This window comes from Tenrec ecaudatus, chromosome X (assembly GCF_050624435.1).
Source record: "Tenrec ecaudatus isolate mTenEca1 chromosome X, mTenEca1.hap1, whole genome shotgun sequence".
NCBI lineage: Eukaryota > Metazoa > Chordata > Mammalia > Afrosoricida > Tenrecidae > Tenrec > Tenrec ecaudatus.
This window is the reverse complement of record NC_134548.1, coordinates 116,620,633-116,639,868: the sequence shown is the minus strand read 5'-3', so window position 1 is coordinate 116,639,868 and position 19,236 is coordinate 116,620,633. Positions and strand designations below refer to the sequence as shown.

General features: G+C 41.0%; 1 pseudogene; it reads left to right on the top strand.

Moving 5' to 3' along the window:
• The first annotated feature begins 17,687 nt into the window (after nucleotides 1-17,687).
• LOC142433077 (glutamine synthetase pseudogene) lies at nucleotides 17,688-19,017 on the top strand (annotated as a pseudogene).
• The last annotated feature ends 219 nt before the right edge of the window (nucleotides 19,018-19,236 follow it).

Sequence of the window (19,236 nt, the reverse complement as noted above, 5' to 3'; positions counted from 1 at the left end):
TCATTCAGTTGCACACTTAAACACATGACTTTTATGGGATGTAAATTATGTCTCAATAAACTTGCTAAAAATTGGATTTGCTGGTCTTTACCCCAAACCCTTGGAATGGAACAACCATATATACTCAAGTATAAGCTGACCCAAATATCAGCCAAGACACCTAATTTTACCACAAAACTGGATTTTAAATGTGCTGAAAAAACTCAGCTTGTACACGAGTATGTACGATATATATTTTATAGAGTGGAAATGAATACTTTATCAGTCTCCGTTAGTGATTCTGATGAACTCTAAAGTCAGCAGTACACCTGGAAACGTGGGTGAATCATACAATCCTAGAACCCAGTAGGAAAGGAAGCAGAATTATGTTTGTACCACGATTTGTATAGTTTTAAAATATATACATATTCTATAAGAATGCACACAAATCAGAGAATATGGTAACAGAGAATGGGAGAAAAGAGAGAAAAATAGGGAGACAAAGCCAAAGCCTGTGGAGGATACTATTGACCAGGTCTGGGGACCATGAATATCATATTTTTAGATCAAAGACAGAAGGTGATCCCTTCATTGCCCCTTCTAGTTTTCTATCGGACCTGGTCCTGATGTTTAACAATCGTCTCCCCTAATGCCGTGTAAACCCTGATCTACCACAGAAACCTTTAAGTTGCCGCAGCACAGCCATGGCACGGAGTTATTTATGACTGGCTACTGCAGTGCTGCTACCAGGAGAAGTGAAGGACTTAGATTTCAGGTTTCATGGAAATCAGTTCTCCACTGAGAGTTTATATGTCTCCCAAATAACTAAAGAAAACACAAAATGCCCACAATTATATATGTCTGATACCTAAGCTGTTTACAGAACAAAGAATTGAGATAATTAGCAGCAGGAAACATATATTAAGAACATGCAATTACAATCTCCTGGGTTATAATTTCTGTCTAAACTTCTCAGCATAAATCATTAATGTGACCCACAGGTAGTTATTTGTCTCTAACCATGGTTCTTAAAGTGCAGCCTTCTGACCACCAGCACCTAGAATCTTATTGTTGCTAGGGCCATCAGGTTAATTTTCAATGTGATGAGTAGAACTGCCCCTTAGATATTTCTAGGATGTAATACTTTGGGAGCAGATCACAAGTTCTTTTTTCCCGCCAAACTAATGGGTGGGCTTGAACCATACACCTTTTGATTTGCAGCTGACTAGTTAACCATTGCAGTGCTTGTTAGAATTACAAATTCTTGGGGTTCACCCCAGATTTAGTGAATTGAAAACTTTGGGGGGGACGATGCCAATGAAGAGCTTTCCCCTAGAGATGGCATGCTGAATTTGGACATCACGTTTTCTAAATTGTGAAACAGCACAATTCTGTTTGTTAAAGCTATCCATGTGTAGTATTTATCTTATAGCACAGCAAGATAAAAAAGACAGGGCACAGGCAACATGAAGAACACGTAATTGACTGAGGACCCACCTGTTGCTCCAATTCAACTAACTATAAACAAATAGGAATGTTTTTTTTTAATATAGGGGGGGTTGATATTTATGAGTGCTGGCCTCAATTAAATCTACAACTCTCCGAAAACCAAAGTATATCAGCTCATGGATAAACCAGTTGGATTCTCTGATTTGTGATAAGCTACCCGCCCTGTATCAATACTACTTGTGTGTCCCAGTAAGATATTTGGATTTAGAAAACTTAAATGGTCTTGTACCCTGTATGCAATAAAAATATGACCCAATCCCAGCTCTTAACTACTGGCAGATATGACTTTATGATGGATTTCAGAATAAATTGTTGTTTTCTACCCCTTCTTTCTTTGGATCTGTACTTATATTTTTGAAGCCTCATATTGTCTGGCTTTCCTTTAAAGGGAAAAATGCCACCAACTCCTAAGTGAGGTCATTCCATAAAAAGCACTGTAAACATAAATGTAAAAGATCTATAGAGAAGTATTAAAACCACCATAGTATAACACTCTATATGCACAAGCTTTCTGGGCGGTACAGCGGGCTAAGGGTTTGACTATTAACCAAAAGTTTGACGGTTCAAACCCACCTGAGACACAGCAAACAAAGGCATGCCAATCTTCTTCTGAATAGCCATAGCCTTGAAAACATTATCGAGCATAATTTTACTTCCACACATGAGGATCACTGTGAGTCAGAAGCAAATCAATGACAACTAATTATACAACTTCCAAATGACTAAAGTCAAGGAGATTGGTAACATCAACTGATGGGGAAGCTGTACAACAATTGGAATTCTCATTAGTTTCTGTTTAGAGTGTAAATTAGTTCAATTACTCTGGAATATAGCATAGTATGATTGGCTAGTGATCAACATATACCTATTCTGTAACCAATTCTAGTCTTTAAAAGATAAGAGTGTATGTATCCACCCACAGTGTTGTAGCAAATGTTCATAGCTATTTTATTCCTAAGAACCTCTAAAGTGAAACCATCCAACTATCCATCAACAACAGAACAGAAAATTAAACATTTATGTAGTTATATAATGAAATACAGCAAGTCATTTTTAAAAGAATTAAATAAGAACAAATGACTGATGTATCTTAAAATGTAGATGAAAGTCAAAAGCACTAAATTACATGGGAAAAAAAATCAAACACAAAAGATCACACGTGGAATGTTTCTATATTATGTGAGTCTAGCGACACTTATCTACATACCAGAAAGAACTTTATATCAAGAAACAACTTGACAACAAGGCATCACAGATTTGGCTAACTCTTGCCCATGGAACTGACGCTGGCTGGAGTCTCTCTTTAGACTCCTGTAGGTGCAAGCTGATGACACCGAAATGTGCATTGGAAAGCAGGAAGGTCACACGCTGATGGTTATGAGTTGTGTGGATCCAAGGTCAGTGGAATCCCAGCAGGATATGTTGAATCACCAAGGGAGGCAGACAAAGAGTTCCAGCAAAGATGAATGTAAAGGGCAAGAGAAAGAGGAAGTTCCCATTTTCTCTCATAAAAAATGTGCCACAGCTCCCAGTGGGTGACATTGTGCTATAACCCTTGAATAACAGGTTATATACCTCCCTAAGTCAGGAGTGTCGAGTTGACCTAAGCCCTAACCACTGCATACATACACACAGTGTGAGAACAGGGAAAATTACTTTGTAGTGATAGAACTGAAAATTATGATGGTGTTGAGTTAGGGTTATTGATTGAGAAAGGTCAGGGACATTTCTGCCTCTATCTTGATTGGGAAAGGACAGGGGAATTTCTGCCTCTATCTTGATTGAAGTACATACCCAAGGGAATACCTTTCTCAAAACTCCTCTATGTGCATACTTATCATTTGGTCATTTTAAAAAATGCTCTAAACTACTGCCACCAAGTCCATTCTGATTCATAGTGACCCTATAAGACAGGGGAGGACTATCCCCTTTGGGTTTCTGAGACTGTACATCTTTACAGAAGTAGACAGTCTCACTGCCATATAAATACTGCACCACTACCTGCATTGTTGGAGCTTCAAGCCCACCAGTCACTCTGTAGGAGAAATAAGAGGTTATCTACTTCTGTGAAAATGTGTAGGCTTGGAATCCCTATTCAGGGTCACTGTGAGTCAGAATCAATGCATGGCAGGAGTGGATTATCCCACCATTCATCCTTAGTCAATTTATTTTGTATAAATGATAACTCAAAAATAATAGAGTAAGAAATGTAAACTGAAAAAAATATTTAGCACACATAGGCTAAAGCAGTGGTTCTCCACTTTCCTCATGCCATGACCCTTTAATACAGTTCCTTATGTGGAGGTGAACCTCCAACCATAAAATTATTTTTGTTGCAAACAGTCCTTGAAATAACTATAAGCTTTTCTTTCTTGTTCTTTTGTGTGTGTGTGTGTCATTGGGTTTTTGATGTTGTTCTGTTTTATATTGTTGCTTGGTTTTTCACTGTCTTGTTTTTGTGCATGTTATTATCTCCGCAGATCTGTCTAAATAAGATAGTCTGGATGAAGAATCGGGAGGAGAAAACAATGGGACTGACAGTTCCAAGAGGACAGGAGGAGGTGGGGGAAAAGGTAGTAGTATTAGCAAACCCAGGGACAAGGGAACAAGTGATCCAAATCGGTGGTGAGGAAGGTGTAATAGACCTGGTAGGGTGTGGTCAAGGGTAAAGTAACCAAGAGGAATTACTGAAACCTAAATGAAGACTGAGAATGATAGTTGGACAAGAGAAAAGTCAAAGGAAATAGAGGAAGGAGCTAGGAGGACAAGGGCATTTATAGAGGTCTAAATAAAGGCATGTACAAATTCAAATATATTTATATATGATGATGGGGAAATAGATCTATGTGCATATATTTATAGGCTTAATATTAAGGTAGCAGAAGGGCATTGGACCTCCACTCAGGTACTCCCTCAAGAATACTTTATTCTATTAAATTGGCATTCTATGATGCTCAACTTCCCAACACCACTGAAGACAAAGCGGATGAATAAGCAAATGTGGTGAAGAAATCTAATGGTACCCGGCTATCAAAAGATATAGTGTCTGGGGTCTTAAAAGCTTGAAGGTAAACAAGGGGCCATCTAGCTCAGAAGCAACAAAGCCCACATGAAGCACACCAGCCTGTGCGATCACGAGGTGTCAAAGAGATCAGGTATCAAGCATCCTCAGAACAAAAAATCTTATCATAGTGAATGAGAGGGGCAGTGAGTAGTGGAGACCTAAAGCCCATTTGTAGGCCACTGGACATCCCCTTGTAGAAGGGTCGCTGGGAGAATATGAGCCAGGCAGGGTGTGATGTAGCAACGATGAAACATATAACTTTCTTCTATTTCCCGAATGCTTCCTCTTCCCCCACTATCATGATCCCAATTCTAACTTACAAATCTGGCTGGATGAGAGATTGTGCACTGGTACAGATAGGAACTGGAAACACAGGGAATCCAGGGTGGATGATACCTTCAGGATCAGTGGTGTAAGTGGCGATACTAGGAGGGTAGAGGGAGGGTGGGTTGCAAAGGGGGAAACAATTACATGTGACCTCCTCCCTGGGGGACAGACAACAGAAAAGTGGGTGAAGGAAGACGTCGGACAGGGCAAGATATGACAAAATAACAATTTATAAATTATCAAAGGTTTATGGAGGGCAGCAGGGAGGGAGCGAATAAATGAGGGGCTGATGCCAGGGGCTTAGGTGGATAGCATAAGTTTTGAGAATGATGATGGCAGTGAATGTACAAATGGGATTTAATTGATGTATGCATGGATTGTGATAAGTTGTATGAGCTCCTAATAAAATGATTTAAAAAATAAACAAAAATTATTTTGTTGCTACTTCATAAGTATAATTTTGCTACTGTTATGAATCGGGTGACCTCTATAAAAGGGTCATTCAACCCCCAAAGGGGTAGCGACCCTCAGGTTGAGAACCACTGGGCTAAAGCGTACTTACATCCAAGATATGTATAGTTTCTACAAAAAATGCAAAAACAGAATATAATAGTAAGAAATTGAACAAAAGATAAGAGCAAATCCAATTACTCAAGAGAAATTGCATATCACTTATGCAAAAAGTTCCACCCCCAAAATAATCCCCATATAATTACTAGTAATCAACAAAATGCAAAATAATACACAAAATTTCATAGTATTGTTTTTAACTATAAACTGATAACTCTTGTGAGGGTAGGGAGGGCAATGAACTCTTATTTGAAATTTACTTTCCTGTTTCATTTGCCTTCTTTCAATAAGCACAAATTACTTGTAATTAAAAAGCAATTATATAAAATTAAAACTTCCCCAAGTTAAACAGAAACAAAGGAAACATTGTTGTTACATTTTCTACTGCTACCTTCTGTCCTAGCGTTAACAACAGCGCATTGGGTAGTAGCAACACAATTAAAGATAGAAAAACAATCAAAACCAACATACTCCACCTTTCCCCGAAAGATACCAATAAAAATGAAAAATAGTTATTTGTGCTGGCCACATTTCTACTTCTCAATTACAAGATATAGGAAAAATTCTCAGAGTCATAAGTCAATAGCAGGTTGAAGCTTTGAGGTCACAGAATCCAATTCCTTCATTTACAAGTAAAGAAATAGACCTAGAGACATACAATGGGTTCACCAAAATCCTACAGCCATCCCTACGCATACTGATTCCAAATCCAGTGATAACATGCAGAATGATATCACAACACCATAATACAAACCTTCTTACCCAGTTCTCTGCACTTTATTTAAGAAAGCTAGCATGAGTGAGATACATAAAATGTGTAACACCTGAGCACTCAATTTCCTCATCTGTGAAATGAAGATAATGGTTCCTACTTCGCAGAGCTGTTGTTATTTTTCGGCGCCATTTTGTCATTTCCAATTATGCACAACATAATGAAACCCTGTACACTCCTACACCGTCCTCACAAGAGTTTTTTTTACATTTGAGCCCATTGTTGCAGCTACAGTGTCATTCCATCTCCCGGAAGACCTTCCTTTTTTGTTTGCTGTCCCTCTACCTTACAAAACAGGATGTTCTTCTCCAGGGACTGCTCTCTCCTGACAACAGATTAGTTCACCTCTAAGGACCACTCTGACCGTATTTCCTCCAAGATAGAACAACTTGTCCTGATAGTCCATGGTACTTTCAATTCTCTTCATCAGCACCACGATTCAAATGCATTGGTTCTTCTTCCCTCTCCTCATCTTATGTCCAACTTTCACATACCTATGAGACAATTGAAAATTCCTTGGTTTGGGCCCAAGGCAGCATATCATATACCTCAAAGTGACATCCGTGCTTTTCAATACTCTAAAGATGGCTCATGCAGAAGAATTACATAAAGCAACAAGGTCTTTTGATATCTGGACTGATATTTTCATTCAAACTTTTCTCCATTTAACATGATGTTACCTATTGATCTGGTTGTGAGCATGTTGGTGTTCTTTACATTGAGTCACAATCCATACTGAAGGCTGAAATTCTTGATCTGCATCAACAATTGCTTCAAGTCCTCCTCACTTTCAGCAAGCAAGATTGTGTCATCTGTATATCAATAGTTGTTAATAAGCCTTTTGCAAACCTGATGCCACATTTTTCTTCATATAATTCAACTTCTCTGATGATTTGTTCAGCCTACAGATTGAACAAGTATGGTGAGAGGATCCAACCCAGGCACACACTTTTCATGATTTTGTACCATGAAGTGTCACAAAACTGCTGCTTTATCCATGTACACATTCTAAAAGAGCATAAAGATGTGCTCTGAAATTTCCATTATTCTCAAGATTATCCATAATTTGTTATGATTCACACAAACAATTGCCTCCACATAGTCAATAAAACACAAGCATACATCTTTCTAATATTCTCTTCTTTGAGTCAAGATCCATCTGACATCAGCAATGTTATGCCTTGTTCCATGTCCTCATCTGAATCCAGCCTGAACCTCTGACAGATCCTTGTCAATGTACTGATGCAACCGTTGTTGGATGAACTCCAGGAACATTTTACGTGCATGTGAGATCAATATTGTTCTAAAATTTGAGCATTTTGTTTGATCACTTTTCTATGTAATGGGAATAAATATGGCTCTCTGACAGGCATTTGGCAAAATAGCAGCCTTACACATGTCCTGGCATAGATGAGTAAGTTCTAGTGTTTCACCAACTTGTTGAAATATTCTGTTTGTATTCTATCAATTCCTAGAGCCTTATTGTTGGCTAATGCCTTCAGAGCAGCTTGAACTTCTTCCTACAGCACTATTGGTTCTTGCTCGTATTTTACGTCCTGAAGTGGTGGCATGCTGACTTCTTCTTTTTGGTACAGTGACGCAGCGTATTCTTTCCATCTTCTCTTGATGCTTCCTGCATCACTCAATACTTTTCCCAAAGAATTTTTCAATATTTCAACTCTAAACATGAATTTTTTTTCAGTCCTTTCAGTTTACAATGTGGTCTTCATTTGGGGTTTTCTAACTCTAAGCCTTTGAACATTACATAGCATTTGATATATAGTATTTGACTTTATCTTCTTGAGCTACCCTCTGAAAATTCTGTTCAGCTCTTTGACTTTTCCATTTCTTCACTGTTTTCTAATGATCCTTTTCTTTCTTCATGAGTAATGTTCTTGATGTTCTCTTATAGCTAATCAGGTCTTCTGTCATTAGTGTATAATATATTGAATATGTTTTTCATAGGGTTATGGTGAACATTAAAAATGTTAATACATGTATAACACTTAAAAAGGAGCCCTGGTGCTATAGTGGTTATGAGTTGGACTACTAACGTAAAAGTCAGGAGTTTGAAACCACCCGTTGATGCACAGGAGAAAGAAAGAGATTTCAACTCCTGTAGAGAATTCATCTTGGAAACTCACAGGGGCATTTCCATCCTGCCCTACAGGGTCATTGTGAATCAGAATCTACTCTATCGCAATGAGTTTGAGCATTTAAAACAGAGTCTGGAATAGGGTTAATACTATGTGTTGTTGTTAGTTGCCTTCAAATTGGTTCCATTTAATGACAACTATATAGATAACTGAAGAAAGTATTACTCAGTCCTGAACCATCTTTGTGAGTCCATTGTTGTAGCTGTTATATCAGCACATCTTATTGAGAGTTTTCCTCAATTTCTTTAACCTTGTACTTTACCAAGCATCGTGTACTAGTGATACAAATAAAATATGTGAGTGGAAGTGTTGAACATCATTCTGTAATCCATAGGGTTTTTATTGGAATTGAATTCTGGAACACATGTTATGCTCATAAAGACCTTGTGCATAGACCAGAGCAAGGAGATGTAGCATAGCTTAAAATCAGGAAAGGTGGATGTCAGGGTCGTTTCTTTTCACCACATTTATTCATTCTTCATGCTGTTAAAATACTCTGAGAAACCGGACCATACGAAGAGCACTGCTGCATTGGGCTCAGAGGAAGTTTCCCTAACCATCTTTGATACACAGACTACAAAACCTTGTTCCTAAAAGCAAAGAAGGCTTGACAGAGGGGTATGACTATCAAAACTGACTATATCTTACATCACAGTGCTGTGTCTAGTGGGCCCTGCTGAAAGTTTTTCCCGTGAAATTCAAGCAGTCCAGATAGCTCACCATCAACCAGTCAAAGTGACTATAGGACCACTCATAGGTTCTGCACAAAAGCATGTCTGTAAACTGCGACTGAATTGCAAACCATTGTTGATATCAATCACTTCAAGGAGGAAATGCCAAAAGGTATGGCAACACAAGTTTGTTTGTTTTTTAATTTTTAAAATCATTTTATTGGGGGCTTGTACAACTCTTATCACAATCCATACATACATCCATTGTGTCAGGCACATTTGTACATTTGTTGCCATTATCATTCTCAAAACCTTTTCTTTCTACTTGAGCCCTTGGTATCAGCTCCTCATTTTCCCCTCCCTCCCCCACCCTCCCATCCTCCCTTCCTCACGAACCCTTTACAATTTAAAAATTATTGTTATTTTGTTATGTCTTACACTGTCCAATGTTTCCTTTCACCCACTTTTCTGTTGTCTGTTCCCCAGGGAGGGAGTTATATGTAGATTCTTGTGATCAGTTCCTCCTTGCTACCCCACCTTCCTTCCACGTTCCTGGTATCACCACTCTCACCACTGCTCCTGAGGGGTTTATCTGTCCTGGATTCCCTGTGTTTCCAATTCCTATCTGTTCCAGTGTACATCCTCTGCTATAGCTGGATTTGTAAGGTAGATTTGGGATCATGATAGTGGCAGGGTGTGGGTGGTGAGGAAGCATAAAGAACTACAGGAAAGTTGTATGTTTCATCGTTGCTGCACTGCACCATGATTGCCTCATCTCCTTCCCACAACCCTTCTGTAAGGGGATGCCCAGTTACCTACAGATGGGTTTTGGGTCCCTACTCCCCACTCCCTCTCATTCACAGTGATATTATTTTTTGTTTTTTGATGCCTGATACCCGAGTCTATCGACATCATGTGATCACACATGCTGGCTGATGTTCTTCTTCCATGTGGGATTTGTGCTTCTCAGCTAGATGGGTGCTGGTTTATCTTCAAGCCTTTAAGACCCCCAGATGATAAATCTTTTGATAGCCAGCACCATCAGATTTCTTCACCACATTTACTTATGCACCCACTTTGTCTTCAGCGATCCTGTTAGGAAGGTGAGCATTATGGAATTCCCATTGTGTTAGTCTGGGTACTTTAGAGAAACAAATGCACAGAAACTCGTATGTATAAGAGAGAGTTTTATATAAAGGGTAAGTGCACATCAAGAAACATCCCAACCCAGTGCTGCCTAAGCCCACAAGTACAATATTAACCCATTAATCCATATGTCTAACACCACTCCGGAAAGTCCTCCTCTATCTCACAAAACAGATGCCATGATGCCAACTGCAGGAGAAAAGCTGAGTCAGTGAATGTGTGAGCATCTCAGTGCTGGCAGGGGTCTCCACATGGTGCTCCAGCACCCATGGCTGCATTGGGTAGGTCCATGTGGCTTCTCCTAAGGGATGTCTTGCAGGAAGTGACCCATGCAAGTTAAAGCAGGGAACTGGATAAAGTAGCTGCACCCTGGTCTGACTAGCAGAAAGCCAAGAAGAAACCCAAGAACTAGAAAGGCAAGGCTCACTGAGCCATTTGTATATCGGTCCTTCAATTAACCCCACATGTGCTTATCAGCCAGGTTGACACAATAAACTATCTCACCCGTTTGATTGAACAAAGAGCTCTTCCATTGAGGGGGTAGTGAGAGGAAGCCCAATGTCCATCTACTACCTTAATACTAAACTTACAAATATATGCACATAGCTCTAATTCTCCATCATCATATATAAATATATTTACATATGTACATGCCTGTATTTAGACCTTTATAAATGCTCTTTGCCTCCTAGTTCCTTCCTCTATTTCCTTTTATTTTCCTCTTGTCCCACTATCTTGTTCAACCTTCATTTGGGTTTCAGTAATTCCTCTTGATCACATTGCACTTGATCAAGCCCTACTAAGCTTCCTACACCCTCCTCGCCATCGATTTTGGATCACTTGTTCCCTTGTCTCTGCGTTTGTTAATACCCACTTCCTTTCCCCCACTTTTCCCTCTCCCATGGCCCCCTGGAACCATCAGTCCCGTTGTTTTCTCTTCCAGATTGTTTATCCCACCTATTTTATCTAGATAGACCTGCAGAGATAATAATATGCATAAAAATACAAGATAGAGCAAAACAAAGCAACAAAACAAAATAACAACAACAAAAAAAGAGAAAAGACTGTAAATAGTTCAAGGTCTCTTTGTTGACCTTTTGGAGTGTTTTCTGGTTGAGTCTGATGGAGTGCAACACCCTGCCCCCAAAGTCTATTTTTTGGTATTCCCTGAGGACTTCGTTGCTCTGTTCCCCAAGATGTTCTATTGAATATCATTAGTGCTTTGCCTCAGTGTTCTGGGGTCAGATAGGATGCAATTCCCACACTGTTTCTCCAGTGTTGTCCCCCATAGGGCTATGGGTCAATGAGGGATGTTGTGTCTCATAGTGGGGCCGGCTCTATGGTCCTCTCTGTGCTTTGGCTGCTCTGAGTGGGAATATCATCCAGCGGCCTGGTGGGGCAGGATGAGCAACACAAATTTTTGCCAATTGTTTGTAGCACTTGTTTTATTTGTTTCTCATGAAATCCTTAAAAGATTTTTTTAAAACAACATACTCCCTGGTATGCTCCCTGGTATATGTTTAGGTTAACATCTAAGTCATATATATCATAGATTTCAATAGTTGGCCAGAATTTACTTTCTGGTATATTGTAGATATTAATTTGTTAAATAAAATTGTTATATCATTCCATTAAATATATCTGAACACCATAGAGATTTGATACCCACTCTCAACCATTTAAAATATGTGTTAAAACTGTCCCTTAGCAGTCAGAAACTCTACTTATACTTAATTGTATTTCTCCTTGAACTTACATGTTCTACTTTCTTCATGTGATATTATCATAGTATCGGAGTTGCTCAGGTGGCTTGCTGAGTTTCCTGTGGAGCAGTAGGTCAGTCTGGGTAGACTAAAGAAACAAATTCATAAACATGCAAATGTCTATAAGAGAGAGTTTTATATAAAGGGTAAATGTACATTAAGAAAGCATCCCAACCTAGTCCACTCCAAACCCATAGGTCCGATATTAGCCCATATGTCTGATAACAGTCTATAAAGTCCCCTTCAGACTCATAAAACACATACAATGACATCGAATGCAGGAGGATCACAGTCCAGTGGATAGAAAGTCTTTGGATCCAGTGTCTGTGTAAGCATCTCAGCGCTGGCGGGGGTCTCCACGTGGCTTCTCCAGCACCCAAGGCTGCACCAGAGTAGATCCGTGTGGCTTCTCAGGGACGTCTTGCAGGGAATCAGCCTTGTCAGTAATGAGTCTCCAAGGGAGTCCTAAGAGAGGTAGTGTCTCCTGCCTCCAAGGAGGAAATCCCAGAGTTTTCCCAGAATCCTCAGAGGAAGACTATGCCCACCCAGAAGCCTCATTGGCTGTATCCTGATTGACAGCCTAGACTCCACCCCTAAACTCCTAATCCTCAATCTGACACCAGATTATGTACCTATCACAGACTGCTAATCACGAGGTTTGCTCTTTCTCAAGAGAATGATGAGTGGTTTTGCTCTTTTAAAAATCAAAGGGGCAGTTAGACTCTGTCATATAGGGTTGCTGTAAGTTGGAATCACTCAGTGGCAATGAGCTTGGACTTGCTTGCATGTTGTTTTTTGTTGTCTATGTTAATATGTTTGAAAGTATCTTATTGATCTCTCTCATAGGAACTGACCTACCACACCACACTCAGAAGGAAATTGAAGCAAAGGAAGGAGGAATGGAGCGGAACACACTTGGGCCCACCAAACTCAGAGGATGATAGCCTGTCTCAGAGGGCCCAATGTACAGAGAGGACCATATAGCCAGTCCCACGGCAACATGTGACATCCTGCACTGACCCATGGCCCTACATGGGACAGCACCGGAGAAACAACGTGGAATGTGCAACTGAACTGCCCCCACCACACTAAGGCAAAACACTGGAGGCATGCAATGGAGTGGTGGGGGAAGCAGAACAAGGAGGTCCTGAGGAAGTAGAAAGGATGGACTTTGGAGCCATCAGACTCGTCCAGAAAACACTCCTAAAGGTCAGCAAACAGACCTTGAATTAATAGGCTTTTGGGGGGGGTGTCTCTTTGTTTTGTTTTTTTTCATTTTTTCTCTTCTTTTAAATTTTGTATATCAGTGGGGTTTTTTTTGTTTGTTAGCTTGTCGGTGTTGCTGCCATCGTCACTATGTTCTTATGTGCCACTTTGGTGCTGTCAAATCCATTTGCGTTTTTATGCACATATTAATATATCTGCAGGTCCACCTAGATAAGATAGGCTGGACAAACAACATGAGAAGTAAACAACGGGACCAATGGCCCCAGAGGGACATGAGAGTGTGGGAGGTAGGGGAAGGGAGGAGGTGTTGGCCAATCCAAGGACAAGGGAACAACGAGTGGTTCAAAACCAGTGCCAGGGAGGGGATGGGAGGACTGGTAGGGAGTGACCAAGGGCAAGGTAACTGAGAGGAATTACTGAAACCAAAATGAAGGCTGAACATGCTAGTAGAACAGGAGGAAAGCGTAAGGAAATAGAGGAAAGGAGTAGGGCATACATAGAAGCCTAAATACAGACATGTACATATGTAAATACATTTATGATTACAGGGAAAATAGACCTATGTGCATATATTTATAGGTTTAGTAGTAGGGTAGCAAGTGGACATTGGGCTTCCTGACACGTATTCCCGTAATACAAGAGCACCTTGCTCAGCTAAATGGTCATTTCAGGATACCCACCTTCCCGACATGATTACTGAAGACAGACGAGTGCATAAGCAAACGTGGTGAAGAAAGTTGATGGTGCCCAGTTATCAAAAGATATAGCATCTGGCGTCTTAAAGACTTGAAGGCAAACAAGTGACCATCTAGCTGGGAAGCAACAAAGCCCACAGAGAAGAAGCACACAAGTCTAAGTGAACACGAGGTGTTGAAGGGATCAGGTAGCAGACACCAAAGAACAAAAACCATCATTGTGTGATCACCTTCCACACATAAATACTGAAGACAAATGTGTGCATAAGTAAGTGTGGTGAAGAAGGCTGATGGTGCCAGGCTATTGAGAGATATAGCGTTTGGGGACTTAAAGGCTTGAAAATAAACAAGTGGCCATCTAGCCCCAAAGCAACAAAGCCCACATGGAATCAGCGCACCAACATGTATGATCACGAAGGGCCAAGGGGACCAGGTTTCAAGCACCAAAGGCGGGGGAAAGAATCATATCATCATGAATGAGGGGAGCACGTGATGGGTACCCAATGCCCATCTGTACACAACTGGACATCTCTTGCAGAGGGGTAGTGGGGAGGAGATGAGTCACTTAGGGTTCAGTATAGGAATAATGAAACTCACAACCTTCCTCTAGTTCTTAAACGCTTCCTCCCCTCAACTATCATGATCACTATTTTACCTTGCAAACTTGGTTAGACCAGAAAATGCACAGTGGTACAGATGGGAACTGGAAACATAGGGACTCTAGGACAGATGAACCCCTCAGGACCAGCGGTGAGAGTGGCGATACCGGGAGGGAAGGCGGGGTAGAAAGGGGGAACTGATCACAAGGATCTACGTATAACCTCCTCTCTGGGGGATCAGCAACAGAAAAGTGGGTGAAGGGAGATGCCAGGCAGTGTAAGATAAGATAAAATAATAATTTATACATTTTAAGGGTTCATGAGGGAAGGGGGAGGAAAATGAGGAGTTGATTCCAGGAACCCAAGCGGAAAATAAATTTTGAGGATGATGAGGGCAACTAATGTATAAGTGGGCTTTACACTATTGATGTATGGATGGATTGTGATAAGAATTGTATGAGTCCCAATAAAATGATTTTTTAAAGAAAATATAATTGAAAAATAGACCAGTTTCTCCATATAGATGAATTTGAATTAGTATTTATGGAAAAAATGAGAGTAATAGAAATTCACCCTTTGAAGACCACAGTAATAATTGTTGTAGACAAGATCCACTGATGGATACCAAAAATAGGCTCTAAATAGCTCCCATAAGATATGTATTAATTAGAAGAAAATATAAAATTATTTAAAAAGTAAAAGTACAGAAGGCAAAAATGTTCTAAATAAAAATGTGAATTGAAGTTCAATCTCTTGAGCTACTAAGGCGTACATACATACAAGTGTAAATGAAAATGTACTTCTATAAATGATGAAACACACAATATTCCTCTGGTTCCTTAAGGCTTTCTCACCCCCCACCATCATGACCCCAGTCCTGCCTTTCAGTTCGGACTAGACCTGAGCATTTACACTGGTACAGATAAGAGCTCACAACACAAGGAATCCAAGTAAGATTAACCCCTCAGAAACAGAAATAGGAGTAGCAATGCCAGGAGGATAGGGGAAGGTGGGGTGGGGGGAGGTAAAGAAGGGGGAACCGATTGCAATGATTGATGCATTATCCCTCCCACCCCAGGGGGGTGAAAAGCATAAATGTGGGTGAAGGGAGATTGTGGTCATTGTAAGATATGAAAATAATAATAATTTATAACTTATCAAGGGGTCATGAGGGTAAGAGGCGAAAGGGAAGGAAAAAAAGAGGAGCTGAAACCAAGGGTTCAAATTGAAAATAAACATTTAGAAAATGATGATGGCAACATATGTACAAATAGGCTGACACAAGTTATAAGAACTGTGAGAGCCACCAATAAAATGTTTTTAAGTACTGCTATTAGAGTTCTAGTTCCTATGTGCAAGAGTTTATTGCAAACAAAATATATTTGATCATGTTTTTTGTGTTAAATTGATGGTTGCAGACAAGTTCTCTCACTAATACATTTGTCTTAGCCTCATCAGGGTGCACCCTAATAAAAGGTCCAATGAAAGCAATGGCTTCCAAGGGGATCTTCTGGGACAGTTAAATTCAAAGCAGAGAATTTAGTTCAGAAAGTTATGGTAAATATTTTTCTTCTGTCATTCCATAAGGGTAACCTTGATAGATTTTCTCAAAGGACACAGGACAATAGCCAGGACGTATTCAGTTTTAAGAGAAACATGAAAATGAGGATGAGGCCAGGAATGCTGTACACAAGATTACTTCCCCCATCACAATAATGTACCTCCTTTTACTTTGTAGATAGTATTGGCTGTTCTAGAAGAATTTTATTAGGAAAACTTACCTCATCCATCTATAGTCCTGATATTGTCCCTTCAGACTTCTTCTTCTGGACAAAATTCAAAGAAACTTAAAAAATAAAAAGAAATATGATATGAATCCCACAAAGATGCTTAAAACTCTTAGTGGAAAGTTTAGAGATGGAAACACTTTATTCAGGTGTATACAGACATAGATGTAAATTATATCAAGAAACAACAGTTTCAGATTTTGATGTTATTGTTTAATAAAAGGTTCTACAATTTTGTATGGAAATGCTTTTTTAAAATATCATGTAAAATTTTTGTAATCATTTCATTGGGGACTCATACAATTCTCATCACAATTCGTACATACATCCATTGTGTCAAGCACATTTGTTCCCTTCATCATTCTCAAAATATTTGCCTTCTACTTGAGCCCTTAATATCAGCTCCTCATTTTCCCCTCCCTCCCCCCTCCTTTGTGAACCCTTCATAATTCATAAATTATTATTACTTTGTCATATCTTACACTGTCTGTCTTCTCCCCTTGCCCACTTCTCTGTTGTCCATCCCCAGGGAGGAAGTTATACATAGATTCTTGTAATCGATTCCACCTTTCCACCTCACATTCCCTCCATCCGCCAGGCTTTGCCACTCTCACCACTGGTCCTGAAGGAGTCATCTGTCCTATTGGGAGCTTGTTCAGCTCTTATCACAATCCATCCATCCATTGTGTCAAGCACATTTGTACAATTGTTGTCATCACCATTTTCAAAACATTTTCTTTCTACTTGAGCTCTTGGTATCAGCTCCTTGTTTCCCCCCTCCCTCCCACACCCTAGCAATGTTTTTTTAGTTACCCTCATACTAACGTATTTTACATACCACATTTCTTTTTTGTTTCTGCGAAAGTTATTTAGAGATACCTTTAAAGTTATGGTAGATAGAAAACCACTAGCATTACACTTCGACTACAGGCATATTCTCAGGCTGACTGATGTTTGAATTAATATAGATGGAAGCTTGGAGTTCCCTTAATTCTTCCTTTGTCTGCAAACTACTTGGGAAGTCTTCGTGGTCCTCTAGGGAATGTAATGCTGTTTTTTGATTGGTGGTGACACAAGTATTTAACAAATAGCTGCCATTTTTTTCTTCAGACATTCAATAGCTTCATGATGACTATTAATTATGATGCATACAGTTGATATAAAAACTATTAGAAATGGCATAGTAATAGCTTGTATTACATAGCGCTTTGGAATTGTTTAAATTATCTTCTCTATGTTGTTTCACGTTGCTGTTTTGGCTTTAGGGAAAGGCTTGTACATAAGAGGTATATTTGGAGAGCCATCCCCCAAAGCAAGGGAAATTGGAAAGTTAAACAGAGAAGGAGAAAGTCGATGTAAAAAGGTATTCTGGAGTGAGGTATCTCAGAAACATTAAGAAGTGTGTCTCAGAGCTGAGCATGGGAGTGGAGCCGAGCCCGTAAGCCGCCAACCTGGCCGCCTCGCCGCTCCTCACCTCGCTCTCGCCGCCTGCCCTCCCTCCTGCGGCCGCCAGCGCAGAACACCTTCCACCATGGCCACCTCGACAAGTTCCCACTTGAACAAAGGCTTCAAACAGATGTACATGGCTCTGCCTCAGGGCGATAAAGTCCAAGCCATGTATATCTGGATCGATGGCACTGGAGAAGGGCTCCGCTGTAAAACCCGAACCCTGGACTGTGAGCCCAAGTGTGTGGAAGAGTTGCCCGAGTGGAATTTCGACGGCTCCAGCACGTTCCAGTCTGAAGGCTCCAACAGTGACATGTATCTCATCCCTGTTGCCATGTTCCGGGACCCGCTCCGCAGGGACCCCAACAAGCTGGTGTTCTGTGAAGTCTTTAAGTACAACCGAAAGCCTGCAGAGACCAATTTACGGCACACCTGTAAGTGGATTATGGACATGGTGACCAGCCAACACCCCTGGTTTGGAATGGAGCAGGAGTACACCCTCATGGGGACAGATGGGCACCCCTTTGGTTGGCCTTCCAATGGCTTTCCTGGACCCCAAGGTCCGTATTATTGCGGTGTGGGGGCAGACAAAGCCTACGGCAGGGACATTGTGGAGGCTCACTACCGGGCCTGCTTGTATGCTGGCATCAAGATTGGAGGGACGAATGCCGAGGTCATGCCTGCCCAGTGGGAGTTCCAGATAGGACCCTGCGAGGGAATCGACATGGGGGATCATCTCTGGGTGGCCCGCTTCATCCTGCACCGTGTGTGTGAAGACTTTCGAGTGATAGCAACCTTCGATCCTAAGCCCATCCCTGGGAACTGGAACGGTGCAGGCTGTCATACCAACTTCAGCACCAAGGCCATGCGGGAAGAGAATGGTCTGAAGTACATTGAGGAGTCCATCGAGAGGCTAAGCAAGCGGCACCAATACCACATCCGCGCCTACGACCCCAAAGGGGGCCTGGACAACGCCCGGCGCCTCACGGGATTCCACGAAACCTCCAACATCAACGACTTTTCCGCCGGCGTGGCCAACCGAGGCGCCAGCATCCGCATTCCCGGATGACCGGCCAGGAGAAGAAGGGTTACTTTGAAAACCGCCGCCCCTCTGCCAACTGTGACCCCTTCGCGGTGACAGAAGCCCTCATCCGCACGTGTCTTCTCAACGAGACCGGCGAGGAGCCCTTCCAATATAAAAACTAAGCGGACTAGACCTCCAGCCGACAGGCCCATCCCAGCTCTTCACCCCACACCCATGTTTCCCCCTCTCCCACTCGTTCCTACTAGCTGTAACTCAGAAGACAGAATATCAAGGTCTTTTTTATTCCTTGTGCCCAATTAATAACACTTGTCTTTTTTGGACCCAGGGTGGGGGGTCACTTTCTTACTCTCTTCACATCACCTCCCTTTCTCTGTGCCTGTCTCCAGCTTTCTGGAAGACTGGGGACTAGTGCATTAGTGGGGCCGGGGCCGGGAAACCATAACCACTGCTTCCATTAATCAGGTGTATTTTTCCAGTAGG